This window comes from Schistocerca gregaria, chromosome 1, assembly GCF_023897955.1.
Source record: "Schistocerca gregaria isolate iqSchGreg1 chromosome 1, iqSchGreg1.2, whole genome shotgun sequence".
In the NCBI taxonomy this organism is placed as follows: domain Eukaryota; kingdom Metazoa; phylum Arthropoda; class Insecta; order Orthoptera; family Acrididae; genus Schistocerca; species Schistocerca gregaria.
In genome coordinates this window covers 46,875,410-46,896,568 of record NC_064920.1, presented here as the reverse complement: position 1 = coordinate 46,896,568, position 21,159 = coordinate 46,875,410, and positions in this window count along the sequence as shown.

The window sequence follows — 21,159 nt, the reverse complement described above, 5'->3', positions numbered from 1 at the left end:
ATTCAATCCCGATGCAATTTCTATGTTTCATCAACACTCTGATGGTCCACAGATTACAGAATGCCACCAGATGTGCATCGGAAACTACTACTGGTCTTCCAGGGAACGATCAAAGCGTAGACTGTTTGAGAATTACTCCCATGGAGGAATGTGCGCATGGTGACTGTTGTATTCAATCCCGATGCAATTTCTGTGTTTCATCAACACTCTGATACTCCACAGATTACAGAATGCCACGAGATGTGCATTGTAAACTGCTACTGGTCTTCCTGGGAACAATCCAACCGTAGACTGTTTCAGACATTACTCCCATGGAGGAAAGTGCGCATGGTGAATGTAGTATTCAATCCCGATGCAATTTCTGTGATCCATCAACACTCTGATAGTCCACAGATTACAGAATGCCACCAGATGTGCATCGGAAACTACTACTGGTCTTCCAGGGAACGATCAAGGCGTAGACTGTTAGAGACATACCTCCCGTGGAGGAAAGTGCGCATGTTGACTGTTGTATCATTCCCGATGCAATTTCTGTGTTTCATCAACACTCTGATAGTCCACAGATTACAGAATGCCACCAGATTACCATCGGAAACTACTAATGGTCTTCCAGGGAACGATCAAAGCGTAGACTGTTTGAGAGTTACTCCCATGGAGGAAAGTGCGCATGGTGAATGTAGTATTCAATCCCGATACAATTTCTGTGTTTCATCAACACTCTGATAGTCCACAGATTACAGAATGCCTCCAGATGTGCATCGGAAACAACTACTGGTCTTCCAGGGAACGATCAAAGCGTAGACTGTTTGGGACATTACTCCCATGGTGGAAAGTGCGCATGGTGGCTGTTGTCTTCAATCCCGATGCAATTTCTGTGTTTCATCAACACTCTGATAGTCCACAGATTACAGAATGCCTCCAGATGTTAATCGGAAGCTACAACTGGTCTTCCAGGGAACGATCAAAGAGTAGATTGTTTGGGCCATTACTCCCATGGAGGAAAGTGCGCATGGTGACTGTTGTATTCAATCCCGATGCAATTTCTGTGTTTCATCAACACTCTGATAGTCCACAGATTACAGAATGCTACCAGATGTGCATTGGAAACTACTACTGGTCTTCCAGGGAACGATCAAAGCGTAGATTGTTTGAGAGTTACTCCCATGGAGGAAAGTGCGCATGGTGACTGTTGTATTCAATCCCCATGCAAATTCTGTGTTTCATCAACACTCTCATAGTCTACAGATTACAGAATACCTCCAGATGTGCATCGGTAGCTACTACTGGTCTTCCAGGGTAGGATCAAAGGGTAGACTCTTTGAGACATTACTTTTATGGAAGAATGTGCGCATGGTGAATGTTCTATTCAATCCCGATGCAATTTCTGTGTTTCATCAACACTCTGATAGTCCACAGATTACAGAATGCCTCCAGATGTGCATCGGAAACTACTACTGGTCTTCCAGGGAACGATCAAAGCGTAGACTGTTTCAGACATTACTCCCATGGAAGAAAGTGCACATGGTGACTGTTGTATTCAATTTCGATGCAATATCTGTGTTTCATCAACACTCTGATAGTCCACAGATTACAGAATGCCTCCAGATGTGCATCGGAAACTACTACTGGACCTCCACAGTACGATCAAAGCGTAAACTCCTTGAGACATTAATCCCATGGAGGAAAGTGCGCATGGTAAATGTTGTATTCAATCCCGATGCATTTTCTGTGTTTCATCAACACTCTGATAGTCCGCAGATTACAGAATGCCACGAGATGTGCATCGGAAACTACTACTGGTCTCCCTGGGAACGATCCAAGCGTAGACTGTCTCAGACATTACTCCCATGGAGGAAAGAGCGGATGGTGACTGTTGTATTCAATACCGATGAAATTTCTGTGTTTCATCAACACTCTGGTAGTCCTCAGATTACAGAATGCCACCAGATTTGCATCGGAAACTACTACTGGTCTTTCAGGGAACGATCAAAGCGTAGACTGTTTGAGACATTGCTCCCATAAAGTAAAGTGCGCATGGTGACTGTTGTATTCAATCCCGATGCTATTTCTGTGTTTCATCAACACTCTGATAGTCCACAGATAACGGAAAGCCTCCAGATGTGCATCGGAAACTACTACTGGTCTTCTAGGGAACGATCAAAGCGTAGACTGTTAGAGACATTACTCCCATGGAGGAAAGTGCGCATGGTGAATGTTGTATTCAATCCCGATGCAATTTCTGTGATTCATCAACACTCTGATAGTGCACAGATGACGGAAAGCCTCCAGATGTGCATCGGAAACTACTACTGGTCTTCCAGGGAACGATCAAAGCGTAGACTGTTTGAGACATACCTCCCGTGGAGGAAAGTGCACATGGTGATTGTTGTATTCAGTCCCGATGCAATTTCTGTGTTTCATCAACACTCTGATAGTCCACAGATTACAGAATGCCACCAGATGTGCATCGGAAACTACTACTGGCCTTCCAGGGAACGATCAAAGCGTAGACTGATTCAGACATTACTCCCATGGAAGAAAGTGCACATGGTGACTGTTGTATTCAATTTCGATGCAATATCTGTGTTTCATCAACACTCTGATAGTCCACAGATTACAGAATGCTACCAGATGTGCATCGGAAACTACTACTGGTCTTCCAGGGAACTATCAAAGCGTAGACTGTTTCAGACATTACTCCCATGGAGGAAAGTGCGGATGGTGACTGTTGTATTCAATCCCGATGAAATTTCTATGTTTCATCAACACTCTGGTAGTCCTCAGATTACAGAATGCCACCAGATTTGCATCGGAAACTACTACTGGTCTTCCAGGGAACGATCAAAGCGTAGACTGTTAGAGACATGACTCCCATGGAGGAAAGTGCGCATGGTGACTGTTGTATTCAATCCCGATACAATTTCTGTGTTTCATCAACACTCAGATAGTCCACAGATGACGGAAAACCTCCAGATGTGCATCGGAAACTACTACTGGTCTTCCAGGGAACGATCAAAGCGTAGACTGTTAGAGGCATTACTCCCATGGAGGAAAGTGCGCATGGTGACTGTTGTATTCAATCCCGATGCATTTTCTGTGTTTCATCAACACTCTGATAGTCCACAGATTACAGAATGCCACGAGATGTGCATCGGAAACTGCTACTGGTCTTCCAGGGAACGATCAAAGCGAAAAGTGTTAGATACATTATTCCCATGGAGGAAAGTGCGCATGGTGACTGTTTTATTCAATCACAATGCAAATTCTGTGTTTCATCAACACTCTCATAGTCTACAGATTACAGAGTACCTCCAGATGTGCATCGGAAACTACTACTGGTCTTCCAGGGAACGATCAAAGCGTAGACTGTTTGAGAGTTACTCCCATGGAGGAAAGTGCGCATGGTGACTGTTGTATTCAATCCCGATGCAATTTCTGTGTTTCATCAACACTCTGATACTCCACAGATTACAGAATGCCACGAGATGTGCATCGGAAACTGCTACTGGTCTTCCTGGGAACAATTCAAGCGTATATTGTTTCAGACATTACTCCCATGGAGGAAAGTGCGGATGGTGACTGTTGTATTGAATCCCGATGCAATTTCTGTGTTTCATCAACACTCTGATAGTCCACAGATTACGGAATGCCATCAGATGTGCATCGGAAACTACTACTGGTCTTCCAGGGAACGATCAAAGCGTAGACTGTTTGAGACATACCTCCCGTGGAGGAAAGTGCGCATGGTGATTGTTGTATTCAATCCCGATGCAATTTCTATGTTTCATCAACACTCTGATGGTCCACAGATTACAGAATGCCACCAGATGTGCATCGGAAACTACTACTGGTCTTCCAGGGAACGATCAAAGCGTAGACTGTTTGAGAATTACTCCCATGGAGGAATGTGCGCATGGTGACTGTTGTATTCAATCCCGATGCAATTTCTGTGTTTCATCAACACTCTGATACTCCACAGATTACAGAATGCCACGAGATGTGCATTGTAAACTGCTACTGGTCTTCCTGGGAACAATCCAACCGTAGACTGTTTCAGACATTACTCCCATGGAGGAAAGTGCGGATGGTGACTGTTGTATTCAATCCCAATGCAATTTCTGTGTTTCATCAACACTCTGATAGTCCACAGATTAGAGAATACCACCAGATGTGCATCGGAAACTACTACTGGTCTTCCAGGGAACGATCAAAGCGAAAACTGTTAGATACATTATTCCCATGGAGGAAAGTGCGCATGGTGACTGTTGTATTCAATCCCGAAGCAAATTCTGTGTTTCATCAACACTCTCATAGTCTACAGATTACAGAATACCTCCAGATGTGCATCGGAAACTACCACTGGTCTTCCAGGGAACGATCAAGGCGTAGACTGTTTGAGAATTACTCCCATGGAGGAAAGTGCGCATGGTGACTGTTGTATTCAATCCCGATGCAATTTCTGTGTTTCATCAACACTCTGATACTCCACAGATTACAGAATGCCTTTAGATGCGCATCGGAAACTACTAATGGTCTTCCAGGGAACGATCAAAGCGTAGACTGTTTGAGACATTACTCCCATGGAGGAAAGTGCGCATGGTGAATGTAGTATTCAATCCCGATGCAATTTCTGTGTTTCATCAACACTCTGATAGTCCACAGATTACAGAATGCCACCAGATGTGCATCGGAAACTACTACTGGTCTTCCAGGGAACGATCAAGGCGTAGACTGTTAGAGACATACCTCCCGTGGAGGAAAGTGTGCATGTTGACTGTTGTATCATTCCCGATGCAATTTCTGTGTTTCATCAACACTCTGATAGTCCACAGATTACAGAATGCCACCAGATTACCATCGGAAACTACTAATGGTCTTCCAGGGAACGATCAAAGCGTAGACTGTTTGAGAGTTACTCCCATGGAGGAAAGTGCGCATGGTGAATGTAGTATTCAATCCCGATACAATTTCTGTGTTTCATCAACACTCTGATAGTCCACAGATTACAGAATGCCTCCAGATGTGCATCGGAAACAACTACTGGTCTTCCAGGGAACGATCAAAGCGTAGACTGTTTGGGACATTACTCCCATGGTGGAAAGTGCGCATGGTGGCTGTTGTCTTCAATCCCGATGCAATTTCTGTGTTTCATCAACACTCTGATAGTCCACAGATTACAGAATGCCTCCAGATGTTAATCGGAAGCTACAACTGGTCTTCCAGGGAACGATCAAAGAGTAGATTGTTTGGGCCATTACTCCCATGGAGGAAAGTGCGCATGGTGACTGTTGTATTCAATCCCGATGCAATTTCTGTGTTTCATCAACACTCTGATAGTCCACAGATTACAGAATGCTACCAGATGTGCATTGGAAACTACTACTGGTCTTCCAGGGAACGATCAAAGCGTAGATTGTTTGAGAGTTACTCCCATGGAGGAAAGTGCGCATGGTGACTGTTGTATTCAATCCCCATGCAAATTCTGTGTTTCATCAACACTCTCATAGTCTACAGATTACAGAATACCTCCAGATGTGCATCGGTAGCTACTACTGGTCTTCCAGGGAAGGATCAAAGGGTAGACTCTTTGAGACATTACTTTTATGGAAGAATGTGCGCATGGTGAATGTTCTATTCAATCCCGATGCAATTTCTGTGTTTCATCAACACTCTGATAGTCCACAGATTACAGAATGCCTCCAGATGTGCATCGGAAACTACTACTGGTCTTCCAGGGAACGATCAAAGCGTAGACTGTTTCAGACATTACTCCCATGGAAGAAAGTGCACATGGTGACTGTTGTATTCAATTTCGATGCAATATCTGTGTTTCATCAACACTCTGATAGTCCACAGATTACAGAATGCCTCCAGATGTGCATCGGAAACTACTACTGGACCTCCACAGTACGATCAAAGCGTAAACTCCTTGAGACATTAATCCCATGGAGGAAAGTGCGCATGGTAAATGTTGTATTCAATCCCGATGCATTTTCTGTGTTTCATCAACACTCTGATAGTCCGCAGATTACAGAATGCCACGAGATGTGCATCGGAAACTACTACTGGTCTCCCTGGGAACGATCCAAGCGTAGACTGTCTCAGACATTACTCCCATGGAGGAAAGAGCGGATGGTGACTGTTGTATTCAATCCCGATGAAATTTATGTGTTTCATCAACACTCTGGTAGTCCTCAGATTACAGAATGCCACCAGATTTGCATCGGAAACTACTACTGGTCTTTCAGGGAACGATCAAAGCGTAGACTGTTTGAGACATTGCTCCCATAAAGTAAAGTGCGCATGGTGACTGTTGTATTCAATCCCGATGCTATTTCTGTGTTTCATCAACACTCTGATAGTCCACAGATAACGGAAAGCCTCCAGATGTGCATCGGAAACTACTACTGGTCTTCTAGGGAACGATCAAAGCGTAGACTGTTAGAGACATTACTCCCATGGAGGAAAGTGCGCATGGTGAATGTTGTATTCAATCCCGATGCAATTTCTGTGATTCATCAACACTCTGATAGTCCACAGATGACGGAAAGCCTCCAGATGTGCATCGGAAACTACTACTGGTCTTCCAGGGAACGATCAAAGCGTAGACTGTTTGAGACATACCTCCCGTGGAGGAAAGTGCACATGGTGATTGTTGTATTCAGTCCCGATGCAATTTCTGAGTTTCATCAACACTCTGATAGTCCACAGATTACAGAATGCCACCAGATGTGCATCGGAAACTACTACTGGTCTTCCAGGGTACGAACAAAGCGTAGACACTTTGAGACATTACTTTTATGGAAGAATGTGCGCATGGTGACTGTTATATTCAATCCGGATGCAATTTCTGTGTTTCATCAAAACTCTGATAGTCCACAGATTACAGAATGCCTCCAGATGTGCATCGGAAACTACTACTGGCCTTCCAGGGAACGATCAAAGCGTAGACTGTTAGAGGCATTACTCCCATTGAGGAAAGTGCGCATGGTGACTGTTGTATTCAATCCCGATGCATTTTCTGTGTTTCATCAACACTCTGATAGTCCACAGATTACAGAATGCCACGAGATGTGCATCGGAAACTGCTACTGGTCTTCCAGGGAACGATCAAAGCGAAAAGTGTTAGATACATTATTCCCATGGAGGAAAGTGCGCATGGTGACTGTTTTATTCAATCCCAATGCAAATCCTGTGTTTCATCAACACTCTCATAGTCCACAGATTACAGAGTACCTCCAGATGTGCATCGGAAACTACTACTGGTCTTCCAGGGAACGATCAAAGCGTAGACTGTTTGAGAGTTACTCCCATGGAGGAAAGTGCGCATGGTGACTGTTGTATTCAATCCCGATGCAATTTCTGTGTTTCATCAACACTCTGATACTCCACAGATTACAGAATGCCACGAGATGTGCATCGGAAACTGCTACTGGTCTTCCTGGGAACAATTCAAGCGTATATTGTTTCAGACATTACTCCAATGGAGGAAAGTGCGGATGGTGACTGTTGTATTGAATCCCGATGCAATTTCTGTGTTTCATCAACACTCTGATAGTCCACAGATTACAGAATGCCACCAGATGTGCATCGGAAACTACTACTGGTCTTCCAGGGAACGATCAAAGCGTAGACTGTTTGAGACATACCTCCCGTGGAGGAAAGTGCGCATGGTGATTGTTGTATTCAATCCCGATGCAATTTCTGTGTTTCATCAACACTCTGATGGTCCACAGATTACAGAATGCCACCAGATGTGCATCGGAAACTACTACTGGTCTTCCAATGAACGATCAAAGCGTAGAGTGTTTGAGAATTACTCCCATGGAGGAATGTGCGCATGGTGACTGTTGTATTCAATCCCGATGCAATTTCTGTGTTTCATCAACACTCTGATACTCCACAGATTACAGAATGCCACGAGATGTGCATTGTAAACTGCTACTGGTCTTCCTGGGAACAATCCAACCGTAGACTGTTTCAGACATTACTCCCATGGAGGAAAGTGCGGATGGTGACTGTTGTATCCAATCCCAATGCAATTTCTGTGTTTCATCAACACTCTGATAGTCCACAGATTAGAGTATACCACCAGATGTGCATCGGAAACTACTACTGGTCTTCCAGGGAACGATCAAAGCGAAAACTGTTAGATACATTATTCCCATGGAGGAAAGTGCGCATGGTGACTGTTGTATTCAATCCCGATGCAAATTCTGTGTTTCATCAACACTCTCATAGTCTACAGATTACAGAATAGCTCCAGATGTGCATCGGAAACTACTACTGGTCTTCCAGGGAACGATCAAGGCGTAGACTGTTTGAGAATTACTCCCATGGAGGAAAGTGCGCATGGTGACTGTTGTATTCAATCCCGATGCAATTTCTGTGTTTCATCAACACTCTGATACTCCACAGATTACAGAATGCCTCCAGATGCGCATCGGAAACTACTAATGGTCTTCCAGGGAACGATCAAAGCGTAGACTGTTTGAGACATTACTCCCATGGAGGAAAGTGCGCATGGTGAATGTAGTATTCAATCCCGATGCAATTTCTGTGTTTCATCAACACTCTGATAGTCCACAGATTACAGAATGCCACCAGATGTGCATCGGAAACTACTACTGGTCTTCCAGGGAACGATCAACGCGTAGACTGTTAGAGACATACCTCCCGTGGAGGAAAGTGTGCATGTTGACTGTTGTATCATTCCCGAAGAAGTTTCTGTGTTTCATCAACACTCTGATAGTCCACAGATTACAGAATGCCACCAGATTACCATCGGAAACTACTACTGGTCTTCCAGGGAACGATCAAACCGTAGACTGTTTGAGAATTACTCCCATGGAGGAAAGTGCGCATGGTGACTGTTGTATTCAATCCCGATGCAATATCTGTGTTTCATCAACACTCTGATACTCCACAGATTACAAAATGCCTCCAGATGTGCATCGGAAACTACTAATGGTCTTCCAGGGAACGATCAAAGCGTAGACTGTTTCACACATTACTCCCATGGAAGAAAGTGCACATGGTGACTGTTGTATTCAATTTCGATGCAATATCTGTGTTTCATCATCACTCTGATAGTCCACAGATTACAGAATGCCTCCAGATGTGCATCGGAAACTACTACTGGACCTCCAGAGTACGATCAAAGCGTAAACTCCTTGAGACATTAATCCCATGGAGGATAGTGCACATGGTGAATGTTGTATTCAATCCCGATGCATTTTCTGTGTTTCATCAACACTCTGATAGTCCACAGATTACAAAATGCCTCCAGATGTGCATCGGAAACTACTACTGGACCTCCAGAGTACGATCAAAGCGTAAACTCCTTGAGACATTAATCCCATGGAGGAAAGTGCGCATGGTGAATGTTGTATTCAATCCCGATGCATTTTCTGTGTTTCATCAACACTCTGATAGTCTGCAGATTACAGAATGCCACCAGATTTGCATCGGAAACTGCTACTGGTCTTTCAGCGAACGATCAAAGCGTATACTGTTTGAGACATTGCTCCCATAAAGTAAAGTGTGCATGTTGACTGTTGTTTCAATCCCGATGCTATTTCTGTGTTTCATCAACACTCTGATAGTCCACAGATAACGGAAAGCCTCCAGATGTGCATCGGAAACTACTACTGGTCTTCCAGGGAACGATCAAAGCGTAGACTGTTAGAGACATTACTCCCATGGAGGAAAGTGCGCATGGTGACTGTTGTATTCAATCCCGATGCAATTTCTGTGTTTCATCAACACTCTGATAGCCCACAGATTACAGAATGCTACCAGATGTGCATTGGAAACTACTACTGGTCTTCCAGGGAACGATCAAAGCGTAGATTGTTTGAGAGTTACTCCCATGGAGGAAAGTGCGCATGGTGACTGTTGTATTCAATCCCGATGCAAATTCTGTGTTTCATCAACACTCTCATAGTCTACAGATTACAGAATACCTCCAGATGTGCATCGGAAGCTACTACTGGTCTTCCAGGGAAGGATCAAAGGGTAGACTCTTTGAGACATTACTTTTATGGAAGAATGTGCGCATGGTGAATGTTCTATTCAATCCCGATGCAATTTCTGTGTTTCATCAACACTCTGATAGTCCACAGATTACAGAATGCCTCCAGATGTGCATCGGTAACTACTACTGGTCTTCCAGGGAACGATCAAAGCGTAGACTGTTTCAGACATTACTCCCATGGAAGAAAGTGCACATGGTGACTGTTGTATTCAATTTCGATGCAATATCTGTGTTTCATCAACACTCTGGTAGTCCACAGATTACAGAATGCCTCCAGATGTGCATCGGAAACTACTACTGGACCTCCAGAGTACGATCAAAGCGTAAACTCCTTGAGACATTAATCCCATGGAGGAACGTGCGCATGGTGAATGTTGTATTCAATCCCGATGCATTTTCTGTGTTTCATCAACACTCTGATAGTCCGCAGATTACAGAATGCCACGAGATGTGCATCGGAAACTGCTACTGGTCTTCCAGGGAACGATCAAAGCGTAGACTGTTTCAGACATTACTCCCATGGAGGAAAGTGCGGATGGTGACTGTTGTGTTCAATCCCGATGCAATTTCTGTGTTTCATCAACACTCTGATAGTCCACAGATTACATAAAGCCTCCAGATGTGCATCGGAAACTACTACTGGTCTTCCAGGGAACGATCAAAGCGTAGACTGTTTGAGACATACCTCCCGTGGAGGAAAGTGCGCATGGTGATTGTTGTATTCAATCCCGATGCAATTTCTGTGTTTCATCAACACTCTTATGGTCCACAGATTACAGAATGCCACCAGATGTGCATCGGAAACTGCTACTGGTCTTCCAGGGAATGATCAAAGCGTAGACTGTTTGAGAATTACTCTCATGGAGGAATGTATGCATGGTGACTGTTGTATTCAATCCCGATGCAAATTCTGTGTTTCATCAACACCCTCATAGTCTACAGATTACAGAATACCTCCAGATGTGCATCGGAAGCTACTACTGGTCTACCAGGGAACGATCAAAGCGTAGACTGTTTGAGACATACCTCCCGTGGAGGAATGTGCGCATGGTGACTGTTGTATTCAATCCGGATGAAATATCTGTGTTTCATCAACACTCTGATAGTCCACAGATAACGGAAAGCCTCCAGATGTGCATCGGAAACTACTACTGGTCTTCCAGGGAACGATCAAAGCGTAGATTGTTAGAGAGATTACTCCCATGGAGGAAAGTGCGCATTGTGAATGTTGTGTTCAATCCCGTTGCAATTTCTGTGATTCATCAACACTCTCATAGTTCACAGATTACAGAATGCCTCCAGATATGCATCGGAAACTACTACTGGACCTCCAGAGTACGATCAAAGCGTAAACTTCTTGAGACATTATTCCCATGGAGGAAAGTGCGCATGGTGAATGTTGTATTCAATCAAGATGCATTTTCTGTGTTTCATCAACACTCTGATAGTCCACAGATTACAGAATGCCACGAGATGTGCATCGGAAACTGCTACTGGTCTTCCAGGGAACGATCAAAGCGTAGACTGTTTCAGACATTACTCCCATGGAGGAAAGTGCGGATGGTGACTGTTGTGTTCAATCCCGATGCAATTTCTGTGTTTCATCAACACTCTGATAGTCCACAGATTACAGAAAGCCTCCAGATGTGCATCGGAAACTACTACTGGTCTTCCAGGGAACGATCAAAAAGAAAACTGTTAGATACATTATTCCCATGGAGGAAAGTGCGCATGGTGACTGTTGTATTCAATCCCGATGCAAATTCTGTGTTTCATCAACACTCTCATAGTCTACAGACTACAGAATACCTCCAGATGTGCATCGGAAACTACTACTGGTCTTCCAGGGAACGATCAAAGCGTAGAATCTTTGAGAGTTACTCCCATGGGAGAATGTGCGCATGGTGACTGTTGTATTCAATCCCGATGCATTATCTGTGTTTCATCAACACTCTGATAGTCCACAGATTACAGAATGCCACGAGATGTGCATCGAAAACTACTCCTGGTCTTCCTGGGCACGATCCAAGCGTAGACTGTTTCAGACATTACTCCCATGGGGGAAATGCGGATGGTGACTGTTGTATTCAATCCCGATGCAATTCCTGTGTTTCATCAACACTCTCATAGTTCACAGATTACAGAATGCCTCCAGATATGCATCGGAAACTACTACTGGACCTCCAGAGTACGATCAAAGCGTAAACTTCTTGAGACATTATTCCCATGGAGGAAAGTGCGCATGGTGAATGTTGTATTCAATCAAGATGCATTTTCTGTGTTTCATCAACACTCTGATAGTCCGCAGATTACAGAATGCCAGGAGATGTGCATCGGAAACTACTACTGGTCTCCCTGGGAACGACCCAAGCGTACACTGTCTCAGACATTACTCCCATGGAGGAAAGTGCGGATGGTGACTGTTGTATTCAATCCCGATGAAATTTCTGTGTTTCATCAACACTAAGGTAGTCCTCAGATTACAGAATGCCACCAGATTTACATCGGAAACTACTACTGGTCTTTCAGGGAACGATCAAAGCGTAGACTGTTTGAGACATTGCTCCCATAAAGTAAAGTGCGCATGGTGACTGTTGTATTCAATCCCGATGCTATTTCTGTGTTTCATCAACACTCTGATAGTACACAGATAACGGAAAGCCTCCAGATGTGCATCGGAAACTACTACTGGTCTTCCAGGGAACGATCAAAGCGTAGATTGTTAGAGAGATTACTCCCATGGAGGAAAGTGCGCATTGTGAATGTTGTGTTCAATCCCGTTGCAATTTCTGTGATTCATAAACACTCTGATAGTCCACAGATGACGGAAAGCCTCCAGATGTGCATCGGAAACTACTACTGGTCTTCCAGGGAACGATCAAAGCGTAGACTGTTAGAGACATTACTCCCATGGAGGAAAGTGCGCATGGTGACTGTTGTATTCAATCCCGATGCATTTTCTGTGTTTCATCAACACTCTGATAGTCCACAGATTACAGAATGCCACGAGATGTGCATCGGAAACTGCTACTGGTCTTCCAGGGAACGATCAAAGCGTAGACTGTTTCAGACATTACTCCCATGGAGGAAAGTGCGGATGGTGACTGTTGTGTTCAATCCCGATGCAATTTCTGTGTTTCATCAACACTCTGATAGTCCACAGATTACAGAAAGCCTCCAGATGTGCATCGGAAACTACTACTGGTCTTCCAGGGAACGATCAAAAAGAAAACTGTTAGATACATTATTCCCATGGAGGAAAGTGCGCATGGTGACTGTTGTATTCAATCCCGATGCAAATTCTGTGTTTCATCAACACTCTCATAGTCTACAGACTACAGAATACCTCCAGATGTGCATCGGAAACTACTACTGGTCTTCCAGGGAACGATCAAAGCGTAGAATCTTTGAGAGTTACTCCCATGGGAGAATGTGCGCATGGTGACTGTTGTATTCAATCCCGATGCAATTTCTGTGTTTCATCAACACTCTGATACTCCACAGATTACAGAATGCCTCCTGATGCGCATCGGAAACTACTAATGGTCTTCCAGGGAACGATCAAAGCGTAGACTGTTTGAGACATTACTCCCATGGAGGAAAGTGCGCATGGTGAATGTAGTATTCAATCCCGATGCAATTTCTGTGTTTCATCAACACTCTGATAGTCCACAGATTACAGAATGACACCAAATTAGCATCGGAAACTACTACTGGTCTTCCAGGGAACGATCAAAGCGTAAACTCTTTGAAACATTACTGCCATGGAGGAAAGTGCGCATGGTGACTGTTGTATTCAATCCCGATGCATTTTCTGTGTTTCATCAACACTCTGATAGTCCACAGATTACAGAATGCCACGAGATGTGCATCGGAAACTGCTACTGGTCTTCCAGGGAACGATCAAAGCGTAGACTGTTTCAGACATTACTCCCATGGAGGAAAGTGCGGATGGTGACTGTTGTGTTCAATCCCGATGCAATTTCTGTGTTTCATCAACACTCTGATAGTCCACAGATTACAGAAAGCCTCCAGATGTGCATCGGAAAATACTACTGGTCTTCCAGGGAACGATCAAAGCGAAAACTGTTAGATACATTATTTCCATGGAGGAAAGTGCGCATTGTGACTGTTTTATTCAATCCCAATGCAAATTCTGAGTTTCATCAACACTCTCATGGTCTACAGATTACAGAGTACCTCCAGATGTGCATCGGAAACTACTACTGGTCTTCCAGGGAACGATCAAAGCGTAGACTGTTTGAGAGTTACTCCCATGGAGGAAAGTGCGCATGGTGACTGTTGTATTCAATCCCGATGCAATTTCTGTGTTTCATCAACACTCTGATGGTCCACAGATTACAGAATGCCACCAGATGTGCATCGGAAACTACTACTGGTCTTCCAGGGAACGATCAAAGCGTAGACTGTTTGAGAATTACTCCCATGGAGGAATGTGCGCATGGCGACTGTTGTATTCAATCCCGATGCAATTTCTGTGTTTCATCAACACACTGATACTCCACAGATTACAGAATGCCACGAGATGTGCATTGTAAACTGCTACTGGTCTTCCTGGGAACAATCCAACCGTAGACTGTTTCAGACATTACTCCCATGGAGGATAGTGCGGATGGTGCCTGTTGTGTTCAATCCCAATGCAATTTCTGTGTTTCATCAACACTCTGATAGTCCACAGATTAGAGAATACCACCAGATGTGCATCGGAAACTACTACTGGTCTTCCAGGGAATGATCAAAGCGTAGACTGTTTCAGACATTATTCCCATGGAGGAAAGTGCGCATGGTGACTGTTGTATTCAATCCCGATGCAAATTCTGTGTTTCATCAACACTCTCATAGTCTACAGATTACAGAATACCTCCAGATGTGCATCGGAAACTACTACTGGTCTTCCAGGGAACGATCAAAGCGTAGAATCTTTGAGAGTTACTCCCATGGAAGAATGTGCGCATGGTGACTGTTGTATTCAATCCCGATGCAATTTCTGTGTTTCATCAACACTCTGATACTCCACAGATTACAGAATGCCTCCTGATGCGCATCGGAAACTACTAATGGTCTTCCAGGGAACGATCAAAGCGTAGACTGTTTGAGACATTACTCCCATGGAGGAAAGTGCGCATGGTGAATGTAGTATTTAATCCCGATGCAATTTCTGTGTTTCATCAACACTCTGATAGTCCACAGATTACAGAATGACACCAAATTAGCATCGGAAACTACTACTGGTCTTCCAGGGAACGATCAAAGCGTAAACTCTTTGAAACATTACTGCCATGGAGGAAAGTGCGCATGGTGACTGTTGTATTCAATCCCGATGCATTTTCTGTGTTTCATCAACACTCTGATAGTCCACAGATTACAGAATGCCACATGATGTGCATCGGAAACTGCTACTGGTCTTCCAGGGAACGATCAAAGCGTAGACTGTTTCAGACATTACTCCCATGGAGGAAAGTGCGGATGGTGACTGTTGTGTTCAATCCCGATGCAATTTCTGTGTTTCATCAACACTCTGATAGTCCACAGATTACAGAAAGCCTCCAGATCTGCATCGGAAAATACTACTGGTCTTCCAGGGAACGATCAAAGCGAAAACTGTTAGATACATTATTTCCATGGAGGATAGTGCGCATGGTGACTGTTTTATTCAATCCCAATGCAAATTCTGTGTGTCATCAACACTCTCATAGTCTACAGATTACAGAGTACCTCCAGATGTGCATCGGAAACTACTACTGGTCTTCCAGGGAACGATCAAAGCGTAGACTGTTTAAGAGGTACTCCCATGGAGGAAAGTGCGCATGGCGACTGTTGTATTCAATCCCGATGCAATTTCTGTGTTTCATCAACACTCTGATGGTCCACAGATTACAGAATGCCACCAGATGTGCATCGGAAACTACTACTGGTCTTCCAGGGAACGATCAAAGCGTAGACTGTTTGAGAATTACTCCCATGGAGGAATGTGCGCATGGTGACTGTTGTATTCAATCCCGATGCAATTTCTGTGTTTCATCAACACTCTGATACTCCACAGATTACAGAATGCCACGAGATGTGCATTGTAAACTGCTACTGGTCTTCCTGGGAACAATCCAACCGTAGACTGTTTCAGACATTACTCCCATGGAGGATAGTGCGGAAGGTGCCTGTTGTGTTCAATCCCAATGCAATTTCTGTGTTTCATCAACACTCTGATAGTCCACAGATTAGAGAATACCACCAGATGTGCATCGGAAACTACTACTGGTCTTCCAGGGAATGATCAAAGCGTAGACTGTTTCAGACATTACTCCCATGGAGGAAAGTGCGCATGGTGATTGTTGTATTCAATCCCGATGCAGTTTCTGTGTTTCATCAACACACTGATAGTCCACAGACTACAGAAAGCCACCAGATGTGCATCGGAAACTACTATCGGTCTTCCAGGGAACGATCAAAGCGTAGACTGTTTGAGAATTACTCCCATGGAGGAAAGTGCGCATGGTGACTGTTGTATTCAATCCGGATGCAATTTCTGTGTTTCATCAACTCTCTGATACTCCACAGATTACAGAATGCCTGCAGATGCGCATCGGAAACTACTAATGGTCTTCCAGGGAACGATCAAAGCGTAGACTGTTTGAGACATTACTCCCATGGAGGAAAGTGCGCATGGTGAATGTAGTATTCAATCCCGATGCAATTTCTGTGTTTCATCAACACTCTGATAGTCCACAGATTACAGAATGCCACCAGATGTGCATCGGAAACTACTACTGGTCTTCCAGGGAACGACCAAAGCGTAGACTGTGTAGAGACATACCTCCCGTGGAGGAAAGTGTGCATGTTGACTGTTGTATTCATTCCCGATGCAATTTCTGTGTTTCATCAACACTCTGATAGTCCACAGATTACAGAATGCCACCAGATTAGCATCGGAAACTACTACTGGTCTTCCAGGGAACGATCAAAGCGTAGACTGTTTGAGAATTACTCCCATGGAGGAAAGTGCGCATGGTGACTGTTGTATTCAATCCCGATGCATTTTCTGTGTTTCATCAACACTCTGATAGTCCACAGATTACAGAATGCCACGAGATGTGCATCGGAAACTGCTACTGGTCTTCCAGGGAACGATCAAAGCGTAGACTGTTTCAGACATTACTCCCATGGAGGAAAGTGCGGATGCTGACTGTTGTGTTCAATCCCGATGCAATTTCTGTGTTTCATCAACACTCTGATAGTCCACAGATTACAGAAAGCCTCCAGATGTGCATCGGAAAATACTGCTGGTCTTCCAGGGAACGATCAAAGCGAAAACTGTTAGATACATTAATCCCATGGAGGAATGTGCGCATGGTGACTGTTGTATTCAATCCCAATGCAAATTCTGTGTTTCATCATTACTCTCATAGTCTACAGATTACAGAATGCCACGAGATGTGCATCGGAAACTGCTACTGGTCTTCCTGGGAACAATTCAAGAGTATACTGTTTCAGACATTACTCCCATGGAGGAAAGTGCGGATGGTGACTGTTGTATTGAATCCCGATGCAATTTCTGTGTTTCATCAACACTCTGATAGTCCACAGATTACAGAATGCCACCAGATGTGCATCGGAAACTACTACTGGTCTTCCAGGGAACGATCAAAGCGTAGACTGTTTGAGACATACCTCCCGTGGAGGAAAGTGCGCATGGTGATTGTTGTATTCAATCCCGATGCAATTTCTGTGTTTCATCAACACTCTGATGGTCCACAGATTACAGAATGCCACCAGATGTGCATCGGAAACTACTACTGGTCTTCCAGGGAACGATAAAATCGTAGACTGTTTGAGAATTACTCCCATGGGGGAATGTGCGCATGGTGACTGTAGTATTCAATCCCGATGCAATTTCTGTGTTTCATCAACACTCTGATACTCCACAGATTACAGAATGCCACGAGATGTGCATTGTAAACTGCTACTGGTCTTCCTGGGAACAATCCAACCATAGACTGTTCCAGACATTACTCCCATGGAGGAAAGTGCGCATGGTGAATGTAGTATTCAATCCCGATGCAATTTCTGTGTTTCATCAACACTCTGATAGTCCACAGATTACAGAATGCCACCAGATGTGCATCGGAAACTACTACTGGTCTTCCAGGGAACGACCAAAGCGTAGACTGTGTAGAGACATACCTCCCGTGGAGGAAAGTGTGCATGTTGACTGTTTGTATTCATTCCCGATGCAATTTCTGTGTTTCATCAACACTCTGATAGTCCACAGATTACAGAATGCCACCAGATTAGCATCGGAAACTACTACTGGTCTTCCAGGGAACGATCAAAGCGTAGACTGTTTGAGAATTACTCCCATGGAGGAAAGTGCGCATGGTGACTGTTGTATTCAATCCCGATGCATTTTCTGTGTTTCATCAACACTCTGATAGTCCACAGATTACAGAATGCCACGAGATGTGCATCGGAAACTGCTACTGGTCTTCCAGGGAACGATCAAAGCGTAGACTGTTTCAGACATTACTCCCATGGAGGAAAGTGCGGATGGTGACTGTTGTGTTCAATCCCGATGCAATTTCTGTGTTTCATCAACACTCTGATAGTCCACAGATTACAGAAAGCCTCCAGATGTGCATCGGAAAATACTGCTGGTCTTCCAGGGAACGATCAAAGCGAAAACTGTTAGATACATTAATCCCATGGAGGAATGTGCGCATGGTGACTATTGTATTCAATCCCAATGCAAATTCTGTGTTTCATCATTACTCTCATAGTCTACAGATTACAGAATGCCACGAGATGTGCATCGGAAACTGCTACTGGTCTTCCTGGGAACAATTCAAGAGTATACTGTTTCAGACATTACTCCCATGGAGGAAAGTGCGCATGGTGATTGTTGTATTCAATCCCGATGCAGTTTCTGTGTTTCATCAACACACTGATAGTCCACAGATTACAGAAAGCCACCAGATGTGCATCGGAAACTACTATCGGTCTTCCAGGGAATGATCAAAGCGTAGACTGTTTGAGAATTACTCCCATGGAGGAAAGTGCGCATGGTGACTGTTGTATTCAATCCGGATGCAATTTCTGTGTTTCATCAACACTCTGATACTCCACAGATTACAGAATGCCTGCAGATGCGCATCGGAAACTACTAATGGTCTTCCAGGGAACGATCAAAGCGTAGACTGTTTGAGACATTACTCCCATGGAGGAAAGTGCGCATGGTGAATGTAGTATTCAATCCCGATGCAATTTCTGTGTTTCATCAACACTCTGATAGTCCACAGATTACAGAATGCCACCAGATGTGCATCGGAAACTACTACTGGTCTTCCAGGGAACGACCAAAGCGTAGACTGTGTAGAGACATACCTCCCGTGGAGGAAAGTGTGCATGTTGACTGTTGTATTCATTCCCGATGCAATTTCTGTGTTTCATCAACACTCTGATAGTCCACAGATTACAGAATGCCACCAGATTAGCATCGGAAACTACTACTGGTCTTCCAGGGAACGATCAAAGCGTAGACTGTTTGAGAATTACTCCCATGGAGGAAAGTGCGCATGGTGACTGTTGTATTCAATCCCGATGCATTTTCTGTGTTTCATCAACACTCTGATAGTCCACAGATTACAGAATGCCACGAGATGTGCATCGGAAACTGCTACTGGTCTTCCAGGGAACGATCAAAGCGTAGACTGTTTCAGACATTACTCCCATGGAGGAAAGTGCGGATGGTGACTGTTGTGTTCAATCCCGATGCAATTTCTGTGTTTCATCAACACTCTGATAGTCCACAGATTACAGAAAGCCTCCAGATGTGCATCGGAAAATACTGCTGGTCTTCCAGGGAACGATCAAAGCGAAAACTGTTAGATACATTAATCCCATGGAGGAATGTGCGCATGGTGACTGTTGTATTCAATCCTAATGCAAATTCTGAGTTTCATCATTACTCTCATAGTCTACAGATTACAGAATGCCACGAGATGTGCATCGGAAACTGCTACTGGTCTTCCTGGGAACAATTCAAGAGTATACTGTTTCAGACATTACTCCCATGGAGGAAAGTGCGGATGGTGACTGTTGTATTGAATCCCGATGCAATTTCTGTGTTTCATCAACACTCTGATAGTCCACAGATTACAGAATGCCACCAGATGTGCATCGGAAACTACTACTGGTCTTCCAGGGAACGATCAAAGCGTAGACTGTTTGAGACATACCTCCCGTGGATTAAAGTGCGCATGGTGATTGTTGTATTCAATCCCGATGCAATTTCTGTGTTTCATCAACACTCTGATGGTCCACAGATTACAGAATGCCACCAGATGTGCATCGGAAACTACTACTGGTCTTCCAGGGAACGATAAAATCGTAGACTGTTTGAGAATTACTCCCATGGAGGAATGTGCGCATGGTGACTGTAGTATTCAATCCCGATGCAATTTCTGTGTTTCATCAACACTCTGATACTCCACAGATTACAGAATGCCACAAGATGTGCATTGTAAACTGCTACTGGTCTTCCTGGGAACAATCCAACCATAGACTGTTCCAGACATTACTCCCATGGAGGAAAGTGCGCATGGTGAATGTAGTATTCAATCCCGATGCAATTTCTGTGTTTCATCAACACTCTGATAGTCCACAGATTACAGAATGCCACCAGATGTGCATCGGAAACTACTACTGGTCTTCCAGGGAACGACCAAAGCGTAGACTGTGTAGAGACATACCTCCCGTGGAGGAAAGTGTGCATGTTGACTGTTTGTATTCATTCCCGATGCAATTTCTGTGTTTCATCAACACTCTGATAGTCCACAGATTACAGAATGCCACCAGATTAGCATCGGAAACTACTACTGGTCTTCCAGGGAACGATCAAAGCGTAGACTGTTTGAGAATTACTCCCATGGAGGAAAGTGCACATGGTGACTGTTGTATTCAATCCCGATGCATTTTCTGTGTTTCATCAACACTCTGATAGTCCACAGATTACAGAATGCCACGAGATGTGCATGGGAAACTGCTACTGGTCTTCCAGGGAACGATCAAAGCGTAGACTGTTTCAGACATTACTCCCATGGAGGAAAGTG